This window comes from Rhinolophus sinicus, chromosome 11, assembly GCF_057876585.1.
Source record: "Rhinolophus sinicus isolate RSI-liver-muscle chromosome 11, RSI-T2T, whole genome shotgun sequence".
Lineage (NCBI taxonomy): Eukaryota > Metazoa > Chordata > Mammalia > Chiroptera > Rhinolophidae > Rhinolophus > Rhinolophus sinicus.
Window position 1 is genome coordinate 26,802,250 of NC_142511.1, and position 22,530 is coordinate 26,824,779.

General features: G+C 69.2%; 7 pseudogenes; all 7 read left to right on the forward strand.

Annotated features, from left to right (window-relative positions):
- The first annotated feature begins 3,279 nt into the window (after positions 1 to 3,279).
- On the forward strand, positions 3,280 to 3,399 carry LOC148756659 (5S ribosomal RNA; annotated as a pseudogene).
- Positions 3,400 to 5,439: 2,040 nt separating this feature from the next.
- LOC148756660 (5S ribosomal RNA) lies at positions 5,440 to 5,559 on the forward strand (annotated as a pseudogene).
- Positions 5,560 to 9,478: 3,919 nt separating this feature from the next.
- LOC148756661 (5S ribosomal RNA) lies at positions 9,479 to 9,598 on the forward strand (annotated as a pseudogene).
- A 2,057-nt stretch (positions 9,599 to 11,655) lies between these two features.
- On the forward strand, positions 11,656 to 11,775 carry LOC148756662 (5S ribosomal RNA; annotated as a pseudogene).
- A 3,925-nt stretch (positions 11,776 to 15,700) lies between these two features.
- On the forward strand, positions 15,701 to 15,820 carry LOC148756663 (5S ribosomal RNA; annotated as a pseudogene).
- Positions 15,821 to 17,860: 2,040 nt separating this feature from the next.
- LOC148756664 (5S ribosomal RNA) lies at positions 17,861 to 17,980 on the forward strand (annotated as a pseudogene).
- Positions 17,981 to 21,905: 3,925 nt separating this feature from the next.
- Positions 21,906 to 22,025, forward strand: LOC148756665 (5S ribosomal RNA; annotated as a pseudogene).
- Positions 22,026 to 22,530: the final 505 nt, after the last annotated feature.

Below are 22,530 nucleotides of genomic sequence, written 5' to 3' on the forward strand. Positions count from 1 at the left end.
CAGGGGACGGCGGGAGCAGCACCCCAACACACCACGCGCCATCGACTCCAGGGGAGACCACCACAAGGGAAGAGCAGGCACGCAGGCACACAACCCTCACAACCAGGGTGCCTGGGGGCTGCCACTCTCCTCCCGCGGGCGGGTGCCTGGGCGGGGCTCAGAGACCACAGGCCCTCCGGAGACCCTGGCGGCCCGCCCCGGAGGCTGCAATGGTGACTGCCAACGCCAGGGCAATGCCTCCTTAGCGGAGCCCAGCCCCGGGCACGACCACACTCCGGTGGAGGAGCTGCCACTTCAACACAGCCTCAGTGCGTCTGTAACAGTCCGTGTGCCCGCCTGTGCGTCCCTCCCACCCTCCCCCACCCCATGTCTGTCGGGCTCTGTGACGTGCCTGTTGGGCTCTGGCTCTGGCTCAGGAGCTCTCTCCCCGCGTGCCAGCCCCCTCTTTCTCTGTCTCTGTCCATGTCTCTCTGTATGTCTAGATACATACATGTACATATACGTGTATATTTCCATCTCGCTCCCTCTTACTCCTCCTCCCGTTCTGTCTGTCTGTCCCTGTCCTGCGGGGACTCTAGCCCCTCTGCCCGCACAAGAACGCAGGATTTGGCGAGGCCAAGAGGGAACACCAACAGAGCCACGGATAGGGGGCTCATAGCACCATGTCCCCCGGGCGGCTGGCTTGGAGACTCGGCAAGCCGGAGCCGCCCGATCCCCAGCCTGCCGGCCGATTCTCTGCCAACCAACACACCCACCAACCTACCGACCCACCAAGCCGGCCAACTGCAGTCCGCGCCCCTCTGCAATTTGCAGTCCACAATCCGCGCTTCCTAGCTTGGCCACCGCAGCTCTGCCGGTGGCCAATGGCCAACTGGCAACAGCTGATGGCCAAGCGGTTACAGCTGATATCCATGCAGCCCCCACGCAGCACCCCTCCACGCGAGGCCCAGAGCCTGGAAAGTGCTCTCTGCGAGTCTGTCCCCACTGTCCCCGTCTGTCTCTCTCAGCCTCTGTCTTGCTCCGTCTCTGGCCTTCTCTCATCCTCTCTCTCACCTCCCTGGGTCAGGAGAGGTGACGTGTAGCCAGTGAAGTGACCAGTGATCGGGCGGGACGCCGGTCGCTGACGAGGGGCGAGAACCCAGAAAGAAGGCTGTGTGACGAAGGGTGGCGGCGGACTGGAGGTGCTGCCCCCTGGTGGCGGGTGGCTCTCCCTGGCTTTGGGCCAGTGGGTGGGGCCGGCCAGGGTCAGGGCCTGGGTTGCACGTCCCTAGGGTGGAGGGGACTGAGAGGACCCTGCGACCCCCTCGGTGGCCCTGAGAGGTGGGGACAGCACAGCAGCAAGGGGGGTGTGCGGTTGTGGGGCTGGGGGGAGATGAGAGGGGTTGGGGTAGGGGGGCGGGGTAAAAGCCGTTGGGGGCCTGGGGAGGCCCAGGATGCCAGGGCGCCCAGACATATGTCACAGTCAGGGAAGTGACAGAGGCCCGTGGAGCCACTGGGGGGCGCGAAGGGGCCTCGCTGCGGGCCAGGAGTCGCCCGTCGCCCACACCAGCGGCGTGTGGAGGAGGCGGGGAGCGGGCGGGAGGCGCTCAGGCAGACATGCTCGCCACCCGAGCGGCCCAGCAGCATGGCGCGCGCTCAGAAGCAGGTCGCGAGCAGGCTCTTGGAGTGCCGGGAGCCGGGTCCCAGCGCCTAAGGCCATACCACCCTGCACGCGCCAGATGTCGTCTGATCTCGGGAGCTAAGCAGGGAGGGGCCTGGTTAGTACTTGGATGGGAGACCGCCTGGGAATAGCTGCAGGCTTTTGCTCGCCTCTCCTTTTGCATCGCCGCCCCGGCGTGGCTCCCTCGGGACCCCTGCCGCCCCTTGCCTCTCTGCAGCCGCCCAGGCAGCCGAAGGTCCCCCTGACCAGCAGAGGGTTAGCCGCCAGGCACTACAAGCTGGCAGCCCCGGCCGCACACCAGGCCCGTCGGCCAGGGCTCCCCCGCACACCCTCTTCTTAGTCCTCTTCAGTCCCGGAGGCTGTCATCTCGATCCCTTCGCCGACCCTCGGTCGCCGCCACCGCCACCAGCGCTGCCCTCGCCCCCGCCGCCACCGCCAAATCCGCCGCCATCACCGCGCTCCCCACACCCCCCTCCAGCGCTGCCCTCACCCCTGCCCCCGCCCTCGCCGCCGCCATCGCTGTACTGCTTCAATCACCCGCCTCTGCTCTCCCCTCCTCAGCCGCCAGCACCGCCCTCTTCCCCGCTACCGCCGCCGCCGGCGCCGGCGCCAACCCTCCCCGCGCCCAGCGCCCGCCGACACAGCCCCCAACGCTGCCGCCGCCTCCATCGCCGACCTCGCAACCCTCCCGCGCCGCAGCCGCCGCCGCCGCCGCCATCGCTGCTCGCGATCAGCCCCCGCTTCTCCCGCCGCCGCCGTGATTACCGCGCTCCCCACCCCCTCCGCCAGCGCTGCCCTCTTCCCCACCCCCGCCCCCGCCGCCGCCATCGCCGTACTCCCTCAATCTCCCTCCTCTGCTCTCCCCGCCTCCAGCACCGCCATCTCCCCCGCCCCCGCCCAGGCCCGCCGCCGCCACCATCGCCATACTCCCTCAATCTGCCGCCTCTGCTCTCCCGGCCTCCTCCGCCCCCGCCGCCGCCGCCGCCGCCGCCGCCGCCTCCATCGCCCGCCCCGCCCCCGTGCCCCACCGACCACCGTCAAAGCCCCCATTCTCGCCGCCGCCATCGCCGCCCTGGCGCCATCCTTGCGGTTGCCATCGCCTACCTCCCCACCCTCCCCTGCCTCAGCTGCGTCCCCCGCGGCCGCCGCCGCCGCCGCCGCCGAACCCCTCCCCCCTCCGCAGCCGCCCACGCCGCCGGCGCGGGGTCCTCCCACACCTCCCAAGCCCAGGGTTGCCTGCTGGTGCAGGCCTCCACCAGCCTTGGGGCTGCGGTTGGGGGTAAACCTGGTGGCGGTAGGGGGGCGGGGTGTATGGCGGTGTGGGTCCGGGGAGTCCCAGGATGCCAGAGTTCCACGACTTCTGGCACCATCAGGGAAGTGGCAGTGTCCCATGGAGCCTCGGGTGGCGCGAAGGGGCCTCGCTGCCGGCCAGGAGTAGCCCGCCGCCCACGCCAGGGGCATTCGCAAGAGGCGGGGAGCCTGACTGGGGTGGGGGACGCGGTGCTGGCAGAGCCGTCCAGCGGGTCGATGCTCGCCACCGGAGCCGCGCATCTGCATGGCGCGCGCTCACGAGGCAGGCCGGGAGCAGGCTCTTGGGGCGCGGGGAGCCGGGTCCCAGCGTCTATGGCCATACCACCCTGAACGCGCCCGATCTCCTCTGATCTCGGGATCTAAGCAGGGAGGGGCCTGGTTAGTACTTGGATGGGAGACCGCCTGGGAATACCTGTAGGCTTTTGCTCGCCTCTCCTTTGGCGCCGTCGCCCCGGCGTGGCTCCCTCCGAACCCCTGCCGCCCCTTGCCCCTCTGCAGCCGCCCATCCAGCCGAAGGTCCCCCTGGCCAGAGGCCGGTCAGCCGCCCGGCGCTACAAGCTGGCAGCCCCGGCCGCACACCAGGCCCGTCGGCCAGGGCTCACCCCCACACCCTCTTCTTAGTCCTCTTCGCTGAGGCAGGCAGTCAGCCAGCAGCAGTTAGCCGAGCCTGTGTCTCCGCCGGCAGGCACCTCTCCCCACACCCCCGCGCGCCCCCTCCCATCGCCCACAAGAGCCAGGAACCCTCCCTTCCCGCCGTTCGCGGTGGCCCCAACACACAGGGTACAAAGAGCCGGGACAAAGCAGGGGACTGAGGGAGCAGCACCCCAACACACCGCACGCCCTCGGACTCCAGGAGAGACCACCACTAGGGGAAGTCCAGGCACGCAGGCACACAACACTCTCAACCCGGATGCCTGTGGGCTGCCACTCCCCTCCCGCGTGACGGGGGGTTCCTGGGCGGGGCTCGGAGCCCACTGGCCCTCCCGCCCGGCCCGGGGGCTTCAAGGGTGACTTTCAATGCCCGGGCACTGCGTCCTTAGTGGAGCCCAGCCACGGGCATGACCACACTTCGGTTGGGAAGCTGCCACTTCAAAGCAGCGTCAGTGCGTCTGTCCCAGTCCGTGTGCCCGCTTGTGCGTCCCTCCCCCCTCCCCCACCCCATGTCTCTCTGGCTCTGTGACGTGCCTGTTGGGCTCTGGCTCTGGCTCAGGAGCTCTCTCCCCGCGTGCCAGCCCCCTCTTTCTCTGTCTGTGTCCATGTCTCTCTGTATGTCTAGGTACATACAGGTACATATAGGTGTATATTTCGATCTCGCTCCCTCGTTCTCCTCCTCCCGTTCTCTCTGTCGGTTCCTGTCCTGCGGGGACTCTAGTCCCTCTGCCCGCAGAAGAACGCAGGATATGGCGAGGCCAAGAAGGAACACCAACAGAGCCACGGATAGGGGGCTCATAGCACTATGTCTCACGGGCGGCTGGCTCGGAGACACGGCAAACCGGAGCCGCCCGATCCCCAACCTGTCGGCCGCTTCTCTGCCAACCCACCGACACACCGCCCGTCGACCCACCAAGCGGGCCCACTGCAATTTGCAGTCCACCATCCGCGCTTCCTAGCTTGGCCACCGCAGCTCCTCCGGTGGCCAATGGCCAACTGGCAACAGCTGATGGCCAAGCGGTCACAGCTGATGACCATGCAGCCCCCAAGCAGCACCCCTCCACGCGAGGCCCAGAGCCTGGAGAGTGCTCTCTGGGAGTCTGTCCCCACAGTCCCCGTCTGTCTCTCTCCGCCTCTGTCTTGCTCCATCTCTGGCCTTCTCTCATCCTCTCTCTCTCACCTCCCTGGGTCAGGAGATGTGACGTGTAGCCAGTGAAGGGACCGGACATCGGGCGTGGCTCCGGTCGCTGAGGAGGGTTCGAGGGCCCAGACTGAAGGCTTGTGACGAAGGGTGGCTGCAGACTGGAGATGCTGCACCCTGGTGGCGCGGGTGGCTCTCCCTGGCTTTGGGCCTGTGGATGGGTCCGGTCAGGGCCAGGGCCTGGGTTGCACGTCCCTAGGGCCGGAGGGGACTGAGAGGACCCTGCGACCCCCTCGGTGGCCCTGAGAGGTGGGGACAGCACAGCAGCAAGGGGGGTGTGTGGTTGTGGGGCTGGGGGGAGATGAGAGGGGTTGGGGTAGGGGGGCGGGGTAAAAGCCCTTCGGGGCCTGGGGAGGCCCAGGATGCCAGGGCGCCCAGACATATGTCACAGTCAGGGAAGTGACAGAGGCCCGTGGAGCCACTGGGGGGCGCGAAGGGGCCTCGCTGCGGGCCAGGAGTCGCCCGTCGCCCACACCAGCGGCGTCCGGAGGAGGCGGGGAGCGGGCGGGAGGCGCTCAGGCAGACATGCTCGCCACCCGAGCGGCCCAGCAGCGTGGCGTGCGGTCAGAGGCAGGCCGGGAGCAGGCTCTTGGGGCGCGGGGAGCCGGGTCCCAGCGTCTACGGCCATACCACCCTGAAGGCGCCCGATCTCCTCTGATCTCGGGAGCTAAGCAGGGAGGGGCCTGGTTAGTACTTGGATGGGAGACCGCCTGGGAATACCTGTAGGCTTTTGCTCGCCTCTCCTTTTGCGCCGCCGCCCCGGCGTGGCTCCCTGCGAACCCCTGCCGCCCCTTGCCCCTCTGCAGCCGCCCAGGCAGCCGAAGGTCCCCCTGGCCAGAGGAGGGTCAGCCGCCCAGCACTACAAGCTCGCATCCCCGGCCGCACACCAGGCCTGTCGGCCAGGGCTCCCCCCCACTCCCTCTTCTTAGTGCTCTTCGCCGAGGCAGGCCGTCAGCCTGCAGCAGTCAGCCGCGTCTCGGTCGCCGCCGCCGCCACCGCCATCGCAGGGCTCCCTCTCGCTCCCCGACCCTGCCGCCGCAGCAACCCCCAACGCCCAAGCCCAGGGCTGCCTGCCGGCGCAGGCCTCCACCAGGCTCTCTCCATCCCAGGACGTGCCGGTGCTTTACACCTCGGCCCGAGCCCAGGGGACGCCCATCCCTGCGCCTGCCCCCGGGACCCGACACACAGGATCGGCGTGTCCTCGGGCCAACGGGACGCCCACACGCCCCGCCCCACCGGAGTCTTCTGTCTCCGCTGGCAGGCACCTCGCCCCACACCCCCGCGCGCCCCTCCCGTCTCCCACAAGAGCCAGGAGCCCTCCCTTCCCGCCGGCCACGGTGTCCCTGAAACACAGGGCACAAAGAGCCGGGACAAACCAGGGGACGGCGGGAGCAGCACCCCAACACACCACGCGCCATCGACTCCAGGGGAGACCACCACAAGGGAAGAGCAGGCACGCAGGCACACAACCCTCACAACCAGGGTGCCTGGGGGCTGCCACTCTCCTCCCGCGGGCGGGTGCCTGGGCGGGGCTCAGAGACCACAGGCCCTCCGGAGACCCTGGCGGCCCGCCCCGGAGGCTGCAATGGTGACTGCCAACGCCAGGGCAATGCCTCCTTAGCGGAGCCCAGCCCCGGGCACGACCACACTCCGGTGGAGGAGCTGCCACTTCAACACAGCCTCAGTGCGTCTGTAACAGTCCGTGTGCCCGCCTGTGCGTCCCTCCCACCCTCCCCCACCCCATGTCTGTCGGGCTCTGTGACGTGCCTGTTGGGCTCTGGCTCTGGCTCAGGAGCTCTCTCCCCGCGTGCCAGCCCCCTCTTTCTCTGTCTCTGTCCATGTCTCTCTGTATGTCTAGATACATACATGTACATATACGTGTATATTTCCATCTCGCTCCCTCTTACTCCTCCTCCCGTTCTGTCTGTCTGTCCCTGTCCTGCGGGGACTCTAGCCCCTCTGCCCGCACAAGAACGCAGGATTTGGCGAGGCCAAGAGGGAACACCAACAGAGCCACGGATAGGGGGCTCATAGCACCATGTCCCCCGGGCGGCTGGCTTGGAGACTCGGCAAGCCGGAGCCGCCCGATCCCCAGCCTGCCGGCCGATTCTCTGCCAACCAACACACCCACCAACCTACCGACCCACCAAGCCGGCCAACTGCAGTCCGCGCCCCTCTGCAATTTGCAGTCCACAATCCGCGCTTCCTAGCTTGGCCACCGCAGCTCTGCCGGTGGCCAATGGCCAACTGGCAACAGCTGATGGCCAAGCGGTCACAGCTGATATCCATGCAGCCCCCACGCAGCACCCCTCCACGCGAGGCCCAGAGCCTGGAAAGTGCTCTCTGCGAGTCTGTCCCCACTGTCCCCGTCTGTCTCTCTCAGCCTCTGTCTTGCTCCGTCTCTGGCCTTCTCTCATCCTCTCTCTCACCTCCCTGGGTCAGGAGAGGTGACGTGTAGCCAGTGAAGTGACCAGTGATCGGGCGGGACGCCGGTCGCTGACGAGGGGCGAGAACCCAGAAAGAAGGCTGTGTGACGAAGGGTGGCGGCGGACTGGAGGTGCTGCCCCCTGGTGGCGGGTGGCTCTCCCTGGCTTTGGGCCAGTGGGTGGGGCCGGCCAGGGTCAGGGCCTGGGTTGCACGTCCCTAGGGTGGAGGGGACTGAGAGGACCCTGCGACCCCCTCGGTGGCCCTGAGAGGTGGGGACAGCACAGCAGCAAGGGGGGTGTGCGGTTGTGGGGCTGGGGGGAGATGAGAGGGGTTGGGGTAGGGGGGCGGGGTAAAAGCCGTTGGGGGCCTGGGGAGGCCCAGGATGCCAGGGCGCCCAGACATATGTCACAGTCAGGGAAGTGACAGAGGCCCGTGGAGCCACTGGGGGGCGCGAAGGGGCCTCGCTGCGGGCCAGGAGTCGCCCGTCGCCCACACCAGCGGCGTGTGGAGGAGGCGGGGAGCGGGCGGGAGGCGCTCAGGCAGACATGCTCGCCACCCGAGCGGCCCAGCAGCATGGCGCGCGCTCAGAAGCAGGTCGCGAGCAGGCTCTTGGAGTGCCGGGAGCCGGGTCCCTCCGCCTAAGGCCATACCACCCTGCACGCGCCAGATGTCGTCTGATCTCGGGAGCTAAGCAGGGAGGGGCCTGGTTAGTACTTGGATGGGAGACCGCCTGGGAATAGCTGCAGGCTTTTGCTCGCCTCTCCTTTTGCATCGCCGCCCCGGCGTGGCTCCCTCGGGACCCCTGCCGCCCCTTGCCTCTCTGCAGCCGCCCAGGCAGCCGAAGGTCCCCCTGACCAGCAGAGGGTTAGCCGCCAGGCACTACAAGCTGGCAGCCCCGGCCGCACACCAGGCCCGTCGGCCAGGGCTCCCCCGCACACCCTCTTCTTAGTCCTCTTCAGTCCCGGAGGCTGTCATCTCGATCCCTTCGCCGACCCTCGGTCGCCGCCACCGCCACCAGCGCTGCCCTCGCCCCCGCCGCCACCGCCAAATCCGCCGCCATCACCGCGATCTCCACACCCCCCTCCAGCGCTGCCCTCACCCCTGCCCCCGCCCTCGCCGCCGCCATCGCTGTACTGCTTCAATCACCCGCCTCTGCTCTCCCCTCCTCAGCCGCCAGCACCGCCCTCTTCCCCGCTACCGCCGCCGCCGGCGCCGGCGCCAACCCTCCCCGCGCCCAGCGCCCGCCGACACAGCCCCCAACGCTGCCGCCGCCTCCATCGCCGACCTCGCAACCCTCCCGCGCCGCAGCCGCCGCCGCCGCCGCCGCCATCGCTGCTCGCGATCAGCCCCCGCTTCTCCCGCCGCCGCCGTGATTACCGCGCTCCCCACCCCCTCCGCCAGCGCTGCCCTCTTCCCCACCCCCGCCCCCGCCGCCGCCATTGCCGCACTCCCTCAATCTCCCTCCTCTGCTCTCCCCGCCTCCAGCACCGCCATCTCCCCCGCCCCCGCCCAGGCCCGCCGCCGCCACCATCGCCATACTCCCTCAATCTGCCGCCTCTGCTCTCCCGGCCTCCTCCGCCCCCGCCGCCGCCGCCGCCGCCGCCGCCTCCATCGCCCGCCCCGCCCCCGTGCCCCACCGACCACCGTCAAAGCCCCCATTCTCGCCGCCGCCATCGCCGCCCTGGCGCCATCCTTGCGGTTGCCATCGCCTACCTCCCCACCCTCACCTGCCTCAGCTGCGTCCCCCGCGGCCGCCGCCGCCGCCGCCGCCGAACCCCTCCCCCCTCCGCAGCCGCCCACGCCGCCGGCGCGGGGTCCTCCCACACCTCCCAAGCCCAGGGTTGCCTGCTGGTGCAGGCCTCCACCAGCCTTGGGGCTGCGGTTGGGGGTAAACCTGGTGGCGGTAGGGGGGCGGGGTGTATGGCGGTGTGGGTCCGGGGAGTCCCAGGATGCCAGAGTTCCACGACTTCTGGCACCATCAGGGAAGTGGCAGTGTCCCATGGAGCCTCGGGTGGCGCGAAGGGGCCTCGCTGCCGGCCAGGAGTAGCCCGCCGCCCACGCCAGGGGCATTCGCAAGAGGCGGGGAGCCTGACTGGGGTGGGGGACGCGGTGCTGGCAGAGCCGTCCAGCGGGTCGATGCTCGCCACCGGAGCCGCGCATCTGCATGGCGCGCGCTCACGAGGCAGGCCGGGAGCAGGCTCTTGGGGCGCGGGGAGCCGGGTCCCAGCGTCTATGGCCATACCACCCTGAACGCGCCCGATCTCCTCTGATCTCGGGATCTAAGCAGGGAGGGGCCTGGTTAGTACTTGGATGGGAGACCGCCTGGGAATACCTGTAGGCTTTTGCTCGCCTCTCCTTTGGCGCCGTCGCCCCGGCGTGGCTCCCTCCGAACCCCTGCCGCCCCTTGCCCCTCTGCAGCCGCCCATCCAGCCGAAGGTCCCCCTGGCCAGAGGCCGGTCAGCCGCCCGGCGCTACAAGCTGGCAGCCCCGGCCGCACACCAGGCCCGTCGGCCAGGGCTCACCCCCACACCCTCTTCTTAGTCCTCTTCGCTGAGGCAGGCAGTCAGCCAGCAGCAGTTAGCCGAGCCTGTGTCTCCGCCGGCAGGCACCTCTCCCCACACCCCCGCGCGCCCCCTCCCATCGCCCACAAGAGCCAGGAACCCTCCCTTCCCGCCGTTCGCGGTGGCCCCAACACACAGGGTACAAAGAGCCGGGACAAAGCAGGGGACTGAGGGAGCAGCACCCCAACACACCGCACGCCCTCGGACTCCAGGAGAGACCACCACTAGGGGAAGTCCAGGCACGCAGGCACACAACACTCTCAACCCGGATGCCTGTGGGCTGCCACTCCCCTCCCGCGTGACGGGGGGTTCCTGGGCGGGGCTCGGAGCCCACTGGCCCTCCCGCCCGGCCCGGGGGCTTCAAGGGTGACTTTCAATGCCCGGGCACTGCGTCCTTAGTGGAGCCCAGCCACGGGCATGACCACACTTCGGTTGGGAAGCTGCCACTTCAAAGCAGCGTCAGTGCGTCTGTCCCAGTCCGTGTGCCCGCTTGTGCGTCCCTCCCCCCTCCCCCACCCCATGTCTCTCTGGCTCTGTGACGTGCCTGTTGGGCTCTGGCTCTGGCTCAGGAGCTCTCTCCCCGCGTGCCAGCCCCCTCTTTCTCTGTCTGTGTCCATGTCTCTCTGTATGTCTAGGTACATACTGGTACATATAGGTGTATATTTCGATCTCGCTCCCTCGTTCTCCTCCTCCCGTTCTCTCTGTCGGTTCCTGTCCTGCGGGGACTCTAGTCCCTCTGCCCGCACAAGAACGCAGGATATGGCGAGGCCAAGAAGGAACACCAACAGAGCCACGGATAGGGGGCTCATAGCACTATGTCTCACGGGCGGCTGGCTCGGAGACACGGCAAACCGGAGCCGCCCGATCCCCAACCTGTCGGCCGCTTCTCTGCCAACCCACCGACACACCGCCCGTCGACCCACCAAGCGGGCCCACTGCAATCCGCGCCCCTCTGCAATTTGCAGTCCACCATCCGCGCTTCCTAGCTTGGCCACCGCAGCTCCTCCGGTGGCCAGTGGCCAACTGGCAACAGCTGATGGCCAAGCGGTCACAGCTGATATCCATGCAGCCCGCACGCAGCACCCCTCCACGCGAGGCCCAGAGCCTGGAGAGTGCTCTCTGGGAGTCTGTCCCCACAGTCCCCGTCTGTCTCTCTCCGCCTCTGTCTTGCTCCATCTCTGGCCTTCTCTCATCCTCTCTCTCTCACCTCCCTGGGTCAGGAGATGTGACGTGTAGCCAGTGAAGGGACCGGACATCGGGCGTGGCTCCGGTCGCTGAGGAGGGTTCGAGGGCCCAGACTGAAGGCTTGTGACGAAGGGTGGCTGCAGACTGGAGATGCTGCACCCTGGTGGCGCGGGTGGCTCTCCCTGGCTTTGGGCCTGTGGATGGGTCCGGTCAGGGCCAGGGCCTGGGTTGCACGTCCCTAGGGCCGGAGGGGACTGAGAGGACCCTGCGACCCCCTCGGTGGCCCTGAGAGGTGGGGACAGCACAGCAGCAAGGGGGGTGTGTGGTTGTGGGGCTGGGGGGAGATGAGAGGGGTTGGGGTAGGGGGGCGGGGTAAAAGCCCTTCGGGGCCTGGGGAGGCCCAGGATGCCAGGGCGCCCAGACATATGTCACAGTCAGGGAAGTGACAGAGGCCCGTGGAGCCACTGGGGGGCGCGAAGGGGCCTCGCTGCGGGCCAGGAGTCGCCCGTCGCCCACACCAGCGGCGTCCGGAGGAGGCGGGGAGCGGGCGGGAGGCGCTCAGGCAGACATGCTCGCCACCCGAGCGGCCCAGCAGCGTGGCGTGCGGTCAGAGGCAGGCCGGGAGCAGGCTCTTGGGGCGCGGGGAGCCGGGTCCCAGCGTCTACGGCCATACCACCCTGAAGGCGCCCGATCTCCTCTGATCTCGGGAGCTAAGCAGGGAGGGGCCTGGTTAGTACTTGGATGGGAGACCGCCTGGGAATACCTGTAGGCTTTTGCTCGCCTCTCCTTTTGCGCCGCCGCCCCGGCGTGGCTCCCTGCGAACCCCTGCCGCCCCTTGCCCCTCTGCAGCCGCCCAGGCAGCCGAAGGTCCCCCTGGCCAGAGGAGGGTCAGCCGCCCAGCACTACAAGCTCGCATCCCCGGCCGCACACCAGGCCTGTCGGCCAGGGCTCCCCCCCACTCCCTCTTCTTAGTGCTCTTCGCCGAGGCAGGCCGTCAGCCTGCAGCAGTCAGCCGCGTCTCGGTCGCCGCCGCCGCCACCGCCATCGCAGGGCTCCCTCTCGCTCCCCGACCCTGCCGCCGCAGCAACCCCCAACGCCCAAGCCCAGGGCTGCCTGCCGGCGCAGGCCTCCACCAGGCTCTCTCCATCCCAGGACGTGCCGGTGCTTTACACCTCGGCCCGAGCCCAGGGGACGCCCATCCCTGCGCCTGCCCCCGGGACCCGACACACAGGATCGGCGTGTCCTCGGGCCAACGGGACGCCCACACGCCCCGCCCCACCGGAGTCTTCTGTCTCCGCTGGCAGGCACCTCGCCCCACACCCCCGCGCGCCCCTCCCGTCTCCCACAAGAGCCAGGAGCCCTCCCTTCCCGCCGGCCACGGTGTCCCTGAAACACAGGGCACAAAGAGCCGGGACAAACCAGGGGACGGCGGGAGCAGCACCCCAACACACCACGCGCCATCGACTCCAGGGGAGACCACCACAAGGGAAGAGCAGGCACGCAGGCACACAACCCTCACAACCAGGGTGCCTGGGGGCTGCCACTCTCCTCCCGCGGGCGGGTGCCTGGGCGGGGCTCAGAGACCACAGGCCCTCCGGAGACCCTGGCGGCCCGCCCCGGAGGCTGCAATGGTGACTGCCAACGCCAGGGCAATGCCTCCTTAGCGGAGCCCAGCCCCGGGCACGACCACACTCCGGTGGAGGAGCTGCCACTTCAACACAGCCTCAGTGCGTCTGTAACAGTCCGTGTGCCCGCCTGTGCGTCCCTCCCACCCTCCCCCACCCCATGTCTGTCGGGCTCTGTGACGTGCCTGTTGGGCTCTGGCTCTGGCTCAGGAGCTCTCTCCCCGCGTGCCAGCCCCCTCTTTCTCTGTCTCTGTCCATGTCTCTCTGTATGTCTAGATACATACATGTACATATACGTGTATATTTCCATCTCGCTCCCTCTTACTCCTCCTCCCGTTCTGTCTGTCTGTCCCTGTCCTGCGGGGACTCTAGCCCCTCTGCCCGCACAAGAACGCAGGATTTGGCGAGGCCAAGAGGGAACACCAACAGAGCCACGGATAGGGGGCTCATAGCACCATGTCCCCCGGGCGGCTGGCTTGGAGACTCGGCAAGCCGGAGCCGCCCGATCCCCAGCCTGCCGGCCGATTCTCTGCCAACCAACACACCCACCAACCTACCGACCCACCAAGCCGGCCAACTGCAGTCCGCGCCCCTCTGCAATTTGCAGTCCACAATCCGCGCTTCCTAGCTTGGCCACCGCAGCTCTGCCGGTGGCCAATGGCCAACTGGCAACAGCTGATGGCCAAGCGGTCACAGCTGATATCCATGCAGCCCCCACGCAGCACCCCTCCACGCGAGGCCCAGAGCCTGGAAAGTGCTCTCTGCGAGTCTGTCCCCACTGTCCCCGTCTGTCTCTCTCAGCCTCTGTCTTGCTCCGTCTCTGGCCTTCTCTCATCCTCTCTCTCACCTCCCTGGGTCAGGAGAGGTGACGTGTAGCCAGTGAAGTGACCAGTGATCGGGCGGGACGCCGGTCGCTGACGAGGGGCGAGAACCCAGAAAGAAGGCTGTGTGACGAAGGGTGGCGGCGGACTGGAGGTGCTGCCCCCTGGTGGCGGGTGGCTCTCCCTGGCTTTGGGCCAGTGGGTGGGGCCGGCCAGGGTCAGGGCCTGGGTTGCACGTCCCTAGGGTGGAGGGGACTGAGAGGACCCTGCGACCCCCTCGGTGGCCCTGAGAGGTGGGGACAGCACAGCAGCAAGGGGGGTGTGCGGTTGTGGGGCTGGGGGGAGATGAGAGGGGTTGGGGTAGGGGGGCGGGGTAAAAGCCGTTGGGGGCCTGGGGAGGCCCAGGATGCCAGGGCGCCCAGACATATGTCACAGTCAGGGAAGTGACAGAGGCCCGTGGAGCCACTGGGGGGCGCGAAGGGGCCTCGCTGCGGGCCAGGAGTCGCCCGTCGCCCACACCAGCGGCGTGTGGAGGAGGCGGGGAGCGGGCGGGAGGCGCTCAGGCAGACATGCTCGCCACCCGAGCGGCCCAGCAGCATGGCGCGCGCTCAGAAGCAGGTCGCGAGCAGGCTCTTGGAGTGCCGGGAGCCGGGTCCCAGCGCCTAAGGCCATACCACCCTGCACGCGCCAGATGTCGTCTGATCTCGGGAGCTAAGCAGGGAGGGGCCTGGTTAGTACTTGGATGGGAGACCGCCTGGGAATAGCTGCAGGCTTTTGCTCGCCTCTCCTTTTGCATCGCCGCCCCGGCGTGGCTCCCTCGGGACCCCTGCCGCCCCTTGCCTCTCTGCAGCCGCCCAGGCAGCCGAAGGTCCCCCTGACCAGCAGAGGGTTAGCCGCCAGGCACTACAAGCTGGCAGCCCCGGCCGCACACCAGGCCCGTCGGCCAGGGCTCCCCCGCACACCCTCTTCTTAGTCCTCTTCAGTCCCGGAGGCTGTCATCTCGATCCCTTCGCCGACCCTCGGTCGCCGCCACCGCCACCAGCGCTGCCCTCGCCCCCGCCGCCACCGCCAAATCCGCCGCCATCACCGCGATCTCCACACCCCCCTCCAGCGCTGCCCTCACCCCTGCCCCCGCCCTCGCCGCCGCCATCGCTGTACTGCTTCAATCACCCGCCTCTGCTCTCCCCTCCTCAGCCGCCAGCACCGCCCTCTTCCCCGCTACCGCCGCCGCCGGCGCCGGCGCCAACCCTCCCCGCGCCCAGCGCCCGCCGACACAGCCCCCAACGCTGCCGCCGCCTCCATCGCCGACCTCGCAACCCTCCCGCGCCGCAGCCGCCGCCGCCGCCGCCGCCGCCATCGCTGCTCGCGATCAGCCCCCGCTTCTCCCGCCGCCGCCGTGATTACCGCGCTCCCCACCCCCTCCGCCAGCGCTGCCCTCTTCCCCACCCCCGCCCCCGCCGCCGCCATTGCCCCACTCCCTCAATCTCCCTCCTCTGCTCTCCCCGCCTCCAGCACCGCCATCTCCCCCGCCCCCGCCCAGGCCCGCCGCCGCCACCATCGCCATACTCCCTCAATCTGCCGCCTCTGCTCTCCCGGCCTCCTCCGCCCCCGCCGCCGCCGCCGCCGCCGCCGCCTCCATCGCCCGCCCCGTCCCCGTGCCCCACCGACCACCGTCAAAGCCCCCATTCTCGCCGCCGCCATCGCCGCCCTGGCGCCATCCTTGCGGTTGCCATCGCCTACCTCCCCACCCTCACCTGCCTCAGCTGCGTCCCCCGCGGCCGCCGCCGCCGCCGCCGCCGCCGAACCCCTCCCCCCTCCGCAGCCGCCCACGCCGCCGGCGCGGGGTCCTCCCACACCTCCCAAGCCCAGGGTTGCCTGCTGGTGCAGGCCTCCACCAGCCTTGGGGCTGCGGTTGGGGGTAAACCTGGTGGCGGTAGGGGGGCGGGGTGTATGGCGGTGTGGGTCCGGGGAGTCCCAGGATGCCAGAGTTCCACGACTTCTGGCACCATCAGGGAAGTGGCAGTGTCCCATGGAGCCTCGGGTGGCGCGAAGGGGCCTCGCTGCCGGCCAGGAGTAGCCCGCCGCCCACGCCAGGGGCATTCGCAAGAGGCGGGGAGCCTGACTGGGGTGGGGGACGCGGTGCTGGCAGAGCCGTCCAGCGGGTCGATGCTCGCCACCGGAGCCGCGCATCTGCATGGCGCGCGCTCACGAGGCAGGCCGGGAGCAGGCTCTTGGGGCGCGGGGAGCCGGGTCCCAGCGTCTATGGCCATACCACCCTGAACGCGCCCGATCTCCTCTGATCTCGGGATCTAAGCAGGGAGGGGCCTGGTTAGTACTTGGATGGGAGACCGCCTGGGAATACCTGTAGGCTTTTGCTCGCCTCTCCTTTGGCGCCGTCGCCCCGGCGTGGCTCCCTCCGAACCCCTGCCGCCCCTTGCCCCTCTGCAGCCGCCCATCCAGCCGAAGGTCCCCCTGGCCAGAGGCCGGTCAGCCGCCCGGCGCTACAAGCTGGCAGCCCCGGCCGCACACCAGGCCCGTCGGCCAGGGCTCACCCCCACACCCTCTTCTTAGTCCTCTTCGCTGAGGCAGGCAGTCAGCCAGCAGCAGTTAGCCGAGCCTGTGTCTCCGCCGGCAGGCACCTCTCCCCACACCCCCGCGCGCCCCCTCCCATCGCCCACAAGAGCCAGGAACCCTCCCTTCCCGCCGTTCGCGGTGGCCCCAACACACAGGGTACAAAGAGCCGGGACAAAGCAGGGGACTGAGGGAGCAGCACCCCAACACACCGCACGCCCTCGGACTCCAGGAGAGACCACCACTAGGGGAAGTCCAGGCACGCAGGCACACAACACTCTCAACCCGGATGCCTGTGGGCTGCCACTCCCCTCCCGCGTGACGGGGGGTTCCTGGGCGGGGCTCGGAGCCCACTGGCCCTCCCGCCCGGCCCGGGGGCTTCAAGGGTGACTTTCAATGCCCGGGCACTGCGTCCTTAGTGGAGCCCAGCCACGGGCATGACCACACTTCGGTTGGGAAGCTGCCACTTCAAAGCAGCGTCAGTGCGTCTGTCCCAGTCCGTGTGCCCGCTTGTGCGTCCCTCCCCCCTCCCCCACCCCATGTCTCTCTGGCTCTGTGACGTGCCTGTTGGGCTCTGGCTCTGGCTCAGGAGCTCTCTCCCCGCGTGCCAGCCCCCTCTTTCTCTGTCTGTGTCCATGTCTCTCTGTATGTCTAGGTACATACTGGTACATATAGGTGTATATTTCGATCTCGCTCCCTCGTTCTCCTCCTCCCGTTCTCTCTGTCGGTTCCTGTCCTGCGGGGACTCTAGTCCCTCTGCCCGCACAAGAACGCAGGATATGGCGAGGCCAAGAAGGAACACCAACAGAGCCACGGATAGGGGGCTCATAGCACTATGTCTCACGGGCGGCTGGCTCGGAGACACGGCAAACCGGAGCCGCCCGATCCCCAACCTGTCGGCCGCTTCTCTGCCAACCCACCGACACACCGCCCGTCGACCCACCAAGCGGGCCCACTGCAATTTGCAGTCCACCATCCGCGCTTCCTAGCTTGGCCACCGCAGCTCCTCCGGTGGCCAATGGCCAACTGGCAACAGCTGATGGCCAAGCGGTCACAGCTGATGACCATGCAGCCCCCAAGCAGCACCCCTCCACGCGAGGCCCAGAGCCTGGAGAGTGCTCTCTGGGAGTCTGTCCCCACAGTCCCCGTCTGTCTCTCTCCGCCTCTGTCTTGCTCCATCTCTGGCCTTCTCTCATCCTCTCTCTCTCACCTCCCTGGGTCAGGAGATGTGACGTGTAGCCAGTGAAGGGACCGGACATCGGGCGTGGCTCCGGTCGCTGAGGAGGGTTCGAGGGCCCAGACTGAAGGCTTGTGACGAAGGGTGGCTGCAGACTGGAGATGCTGCACCCTGGTGGCGCGGGTGGCTCTCCCTGGCTTTGGGCCTGTGGATGGGTCCGGTCAGGGCCAGGGCCTGGGTTGCACGTCCCTAGGGCCGGAGGGGACTGAGAGGACCCTGCGACCCCCTCGGTGGCCCTGAGAGGTGGGGACAGCACAGCAGCAAGGGGGGTGTGTGGTTGTGGGGCTGGGGGGAGATGAGAGGGGTTGGGGTAGGGGGGCGGGGTAAAAGCCCTTCGGGGCCTGGGGAGGCCCAGGATGCCAGGGCGCCCAGACATATGTCACAGTCAGGGAAGTGACAGAGGCCCGTGGAGCCACTGGGGGGCGCGAAGGGGCCTCGCTGCGGGCCAGGAGTCGCCCGTCGCCCACACCAGCGGCGTCCGGAGGAGGCGGGGAGCGGGCGGGAGGCGCTCAGGCAGACATGCTCGCCACCCGAGCGGCCCAGCAGCGTGGCGTGCGGTCAGAGGCAGGCCGGGAGCAGGCTCTTGGGGCGCGGGGAGCCGGGTCCCAGCGTCTACGGCCATACCACCCTGAAGGCGCCCGATCTCCTCTGATCTCGGGAGCTAAGCAGGGAGGGGCCTGGTTAGTACTTGGATGGGAGACCGCCTGGGAATACCTGTAGGCTTTTGCTCGCCTCTCCTTTTGCGCCGCCGCCCCGGCGTGGCTCCCTGCGAACCCCTGCCGCCCCTTGCCCCTCTGCAGCCGCCCAGGCAGCCGAAGGTCCCCCTGGCCAGAGGAGGGTCAGCCGCCCAGCACTACAAGCTCGCATCCCCGGCCGCACACCAGGCCTGTCGGCCAGGGCTCCCCCCCACTCCCTCTTCTTAGTGCTCTTCGCCGAGGCAGGCCGTCAGCCTGCAGCAGTCAGCCGCGTCTCGGTCGCCGCCGCCGCCACCGCCATCGCAGGGCTCCCTCTCGCTCCCCGACCCTGCCGCCGCAGCAACCCCCAACGCCCAAGCCCAGGGCTGCCTGCCGGCGCAGGCCTCCACCAGGCTCTCTCCATCCCAGGACGTGCCGGTGCTTTACACCTCGGCCCGAGCCCAGGGGACGCCCATCCCTGCGCCTGCCCCCGGGACCCGACACACAGGATCGGCGTGTCCTCGGGCCAACGGGACGCCCACACGCCCCGCCCCACCGGAGTCTTCTGTCTCCGCTGGCAGGCACCTCGCCCCACACCCCCGCGCGCCCCTCCCGTCTCCCACAAGAGCCAGGAGCCCTCCCTTCCCGCCGGCCACGGTGTCCCTGAAACACAGGGCACAAAGAGCCGGGACAAACCAGGGGACGGCGGGAGCAGCACCCCAACACACCACGCGCCATCGACTCCAGGGGAGACCACCACAAGGGAAGAGCAGGCACGCAGGCACACAACCCTCACAACCAGGGTGCCTGGGGGCTGCCACTCTCCTCCCGCGGGCGGGTGCCTGGGCGGGGCTCAGAGACCACAGGCCCTCCGGAGACCCTGGCGGCCCGCCCCGGAGGCTGCAATGGTGACTGCCAACGCCAGGGCAATGCCTCCTTAGCGGAGCCCAGCCCCGGGCACGACCACACTCCGGTGGAGGAGCTGCCACTTCAACACAGCCTCAGTGCGTCTGTAACAGTCCGTGTGCCCGCCTGTGCGTCCCTCCCACCCTCCCCCACCCCATGTCTGTCGGGCTCTGTGACGTGCCTGTTGGGCTCTGGCTCTGGCTCAGGAGCTCTCTCCCCGCGTGCCAGCCCCCTCTTTCTCTGTCTCTGTCCATGTCTCTCTGTATGTCTAGATACATACATGTACATATACGTGTATATTTCCATCTCGCTCCCTCTTACTCCTCCTCCCGTTCTGTCTGTCTGTCCCTGTCCTGCGGGGACTCTAGCCCCTCTGCCCGCACAAGAACGCAGGATTTGGCGAGGCCAAGAGGGAACACCAACAGAGCCACGGATAGGGGGCTCATAGCACCATGTCCCCCGGGCGGCTGGCTTGGAGACTCGGCAAGCCGGAGCCGCCCGATCCCCAGCCTGCCGGCCGATTCTCTGCCAACCAACACACCCACCAACCTACCGACCCACCAAGCCGGCCAACTGCAGTCCGCGCCCCTCTGCAATTTGCAGTCCACAATCCGCGCTTCCTAGCTTGGCCACCGCAGCTCTGCCGGTGGCCAATGGCCAACTGGCAACAGCTGATGGCCAAGCGGTCACAGCTGATATCCATGCAGCCCCCACGCAGCACCCCTCCACGCGAGGCCCAGAGCCTGGAAAGTGCTCTCTGCGAGTCTGTCCCCACTGTCCCCGTCTGTCTCTCTCAGCCTCTGTCTTGCTCCGTCTCTGGCCTTCTCTCATCCTCTCTCTCACCTCCCTGGGTCAGGAGAGGTGACGTGTAGCCAGTGAAGTGACCAGTGATCGGGCGGGACGCCGGTCGCTGACGAGGGGCGAGAACCCAGAAAGAAGGCTGTGTGACGAAGGGTGGCGGCGGACTGGAGGTGCTGCCCCCTGGTGGCGGGTGGCTCTCCCTGGCTTTGGGCCAGTGGGTGGGGCCGGCCAGGGTCAGGGCCTGGGTTGCACGTCCCTAGGGTGGAGGGGACTGAGAGGACCCTGCGACCCCCTCGGTGGCCCTGAGAGGTGGGGACAGCACAGCAGCAAGGGGGGTGTGCGGTTGTGGGGCTGGGGGGAGATGAGAGGGGTTGGGGTAGGGGGGCGGGGTAAAAGCCGTTGGGGGCCTGGGGAGGCCCAGGATGCCAGGGCGCCCAGACATATGTCACAGTCAGGGAAGTGACAGAGGCCCGTGGAGCCACTGGGGGGCGCGAAGGGGCCTCGCTGCGGGCCAGGAGTCGCCCGTCGCCCACACCAGCGGCGTGTGGAGGAGGCGGGGAGCGGGCGGGAGGCGCTCAGGCAGACATGCTCGCCACCCGAGCGGCCCAGCAGCATGGCGCGCGCTCAGAAGCAGGTCGCGAGCAGGCTCTTGGAGTGCCGGGAGCCGGGTCCCAGCGCCTAAGGCCATACCACCCTGCACGCGCCAGATGTCGTCTGATCTCGGGAGCTAAGCAGGGAGGGGCCTGGTTAGTACTTGGATGGGAGACCGCCTGGGAATAGCTGCAGGCTTTTGCTCGCCTCTCCTTTTGCATCGCCGCCCCGGCGTGGCTCCCTCGGGACCCCTGCCGCCCCTTGCCTCTCTGCAGCCGCCCAGGCAGCCGAAGGTCCCCCTGACCAGCAGAGGGTTAGCCGCCAGGCACTACAAGCTGGCAGCCCCGGCCGCACACCAGGCCCGTCGGCCAGGGCTCCCCCGCACACCCTCTTCTTAGTCCTCTTCAGTCCCGGAGGCTGTCATCTCGATCCCTTCGCCGACCCTCGGTCGCCGCCACCGCCACCAGCGCTGCCCTCGCCCCCGCCGCCACCGCCAAATCCGCCGCCATCACCGCGATCTCCACACCCCCCTCCAGCGCTGCCCTCACCCCTGCCCCCGCCCTCGCCGCCGCCATCGCTGTACTGCTTCAATCACCCGCCTCTGCTCTCCCCTCCTCAGCCGCCAGCACCGCCCTCTTCCCCGCTACCGCCGCCGCCGGCGCCGGCGCCAACCCTCCCCGCGCCCAGCGCCCGCCGACACAGCCCCCAACGCTGCCGCCGCCTCCATCGCCGACCTCGCAACCCTCCCGCGCCGCAGCCGCCGCCGCCGCCGCCGCCGCCATCGCTGCTCGCGATCAGCCCCCGCTTCTCCCGCCGCCGCCGTGATTACCGCGCTCCCCACCCCCTCCGCCAGCGCTGCCCTCTTCCCCACCCCCGCCCCCGCCGCCGCCATTGCCCCACTCCCTCAATCTCCCTCCTCTGCTCTCCCCGCCTCCAGCACCGCCATCTCCCCCGCCCCCGCCCAGGCCCGCCGCCGCCACCATCGCCATACTCCCTCAATCTGCCGCCTCTGCTCTCCCGGCCTCCTCCGCCCCCGCCGCCGCCGCCGCCGCCGCCGCCTCCATCGCCCGCCCCGTCCCCGTGCCCCACCGACCACCGTCAAAGCCCCCATTCTCGCCGCCGCCATCGCCGCCCTGGCGCCATCCTTGCGGTTGCCATCGCCTACCTCCCCACCCTCACCTGCCTCAGCTGCGTCCCCCGCGGCCGCCGCCGCCGCCGCCGCCGCCGAACCCCTCCCCCCTCCGCAGCCGCCCACGCCGCCGGCGCGGGGTCCTCCCACACCTCCCAAGCCCAGGGTTGCCTGCTGGTGCAGGCCTCCACCAGCCTTGGGGCTGCGGTTGGGGGTAAACCTGGTGGCGGTAGGGGGGCGGGGTGTATGGCGGTGTGGGTCCGGGGAGTCCCAGGATGCCAGAGTTCCACGACTTCTGGCACCATCAGGGAAGTGGCAGTGTCCCATGGAGCCTCGGGTGGCGCGAAGGGGCCTCGCTGCCGGCCAGGAGTAGCCCGCCGCCCACGCCAGGGGCATTCGCAAGAGGCGGGGAGCCTGACTGGGGTGGGGGACGCGGTGCTGGCAGAGCCGTCCAGCGGGTCGATGCTCGCCACCGGAGCCGCGCATCTGCATGGCGCGCGCTCACGAGGCAGGCCGGGAGCAGGCTCTTGGGGCGCGGGGAGCCGGGTCCCAGCGTCTATGGCCATACCACCCTGAACGCGCCCGATCTCCTCTGATCTCGGGATCTAAGCAGGGAGGGGCCTGGTTAGTACTTGGATGGGAGACCGCCTGGGAATACCTGTAGGCTTTTGCTCGCCTCTCCTTTGGCGCCGTCGCCCCGGCGTGGCTCCCTCCGAACCCCTGCCGCCCCTTGCCCCTCTGCAGCCGCCCATCCAGCCGAAGGTCCCCCTGGCCAGAGGCCGGTCAGCCGCCCGGCGCTACAAGCTGGCAGCCCCGGCCGCACACCAGGCCCGTCGGCCAGGGCTCACCCCCACACCCTCTTCTTAGTCCTCTTCGCTGAGGCAGGCAGTCAGCCAGCAGCAGTTAGCCGAGCCTGTGTCTCCGCCGGCAGGCACCTCTCCCCACACCCCCGCGCGCCCCCTCCCATCGCCCACAAGAGCCAGGAACCCTCCCTTCCCGCGGTGGCCCCAACACACAGGGCACAAAGAGCCGGGACAAAGCAGGGGACTGAGGGAGCAGCACCCCAACACACCGCACGCCCTCGGACTCCAGGAGAGACCACCACTAGGGGAAGTCCAGGCACGCAGGCACACAACACTCTCAACCCGGATGCCTGTGGGCTGCCACTCCCCTCCCGCG